This window comes from Geospiza fortis, unplaced genomic scaffold, assembly GCF_000277835.1.
Source record: "Geospiza fortis unplaced genomic scaffold, GeoFor_1.0 scaffold71, whole genome shotgun sequence".
Taxonomy (NCBI): Eukaryota; Metazoa; Chordata; class Aves; order Passeriformes; family Thraupidae; genus Geospiza; species Geospiza fortis.
The window spans coordinates 200218-201718 of record NW_005054681.1 but is presented as its reverse complement, the minus strand read 5'-3'; positions in this window follow the sequence as shown (position 1 = coordinate 201718).

Genomic DNA, 1501 nt, shown 5'->3' with positions numbered 1-1501 from the left:
TGCCCAGGTGTGTGGCAGTGCCCAGGTGTGTGTTCAGTGCCCATGTGTGTGCCATGCCCAGGTGTGTGTGCCGTGTCTCCCTGTGCTCAGCCGCTCTCTCCCCGGCCGTGTCCCCGCTGTCGCTCTGTGCGCGGGGCTCCGGCACCTCCGTGTGGCAGAGCCGGGAACAGCCCCGGGGACAGCGACAGCGCTGGGAACGCTGTGGGGACTGTCACTGTGCTGGGAACACCGCGGGAACAGGGACAGCGCTGGACAGTGACAGTGCTGGGGACACTGTAGGGACTGTCACTGTGCTGGGGACACCGCGGGGACAGGGACACCGTGGGGACACCGCCGGGATTGTTGCTGTGCTGGGGACACTGCGGGGACAGGGACACCATGGGGACACTGTGGGGATTGTCACTGTGCTGGGGACACTGCGGGAACAGGGACAGCGCTGGGACAGGGACAGTGCTGGGGACACTGTGGCCACCCAGGCTCGGGGCCGCACAAAGGGGGCCCCAGCCTCTGTCCCCTTGTGCCTCTGTCCCCTTGTCCCCAAGCCAGGCTGGGGATCCGAATCTCAGCAGCACCAGCACCCCAGTGCTGAGGACACTCCTGTGGTGACACTGCCATGGTGACACTGCCATAGGGACACTGCTGTGGGGACATCCCTTACCTCAGGGGACATCCCGCCAGCCCTGCCCTGCCCGGCCAGCCCCTCCCTGCTCCCCTGCCCTTTGTCAGTGCTTTATTTATTCCCAACTCCCTGAGGTGGGACAGGGGTCTCTGGGAAGGACAGGGGTCCCTGGGCATGGAAAGGGGTCCCTGGGAGGGAAAGGGGTCTTTGGGAAGGACAGGGGTCCCTGGGGAGGGGTCCCAGCTCCAGGGCTGGGCCAGGCTGTGCTGCAGAGGGACTGGAAGCAGATGTGTCCCCTCCCCACAGCTGCAGCTCTTCCTGTGTCTCTCTTCTATTTCTTTTTCTTTTTATTTTGTTGTTGTTTTGTTTTTTAAAGATTGTAAATATAGATAGAGCTTTATTTTGTTAATAAGACGACGAGTAACTTAACCTGTATATTTCACATCCCTGTTTACAATCGTCCCTCCCCCTGGCCCTTGGCACAATAAAAGTGACTTTTTGGAGCAGAGAGTGGGGCCTGGGTTGGATGGGGACATCTCGGGGAACAGAAGGGACAGGAGCACCCCCAGAGCCCGGGGGGACTGCCCCTGCTCCAGCCCCAGATCCCCCAGCCCCAAATTCCAGCTACCAGCAGCTTTAATTTCCCACCGAAACAAACACGGATGTGCCAGCAGCCCTGGGGGACATCCCTGTGCCCAGAGAAGGGACGGTCACCTTGTCACCACAGCCAGGGGCAGGGCACAGGGCCCTGATTGCCACCAGGAGCTGGATGGGTGGGGACAGGCAGGACAGACCCCCCTGGATGTCCCTGAATCCCCCTGACTCTGGGGGCAGAGCTGGGGATGGCGGGAAAAGCCACCAAGCCAAGGGGACAGTGGGGAC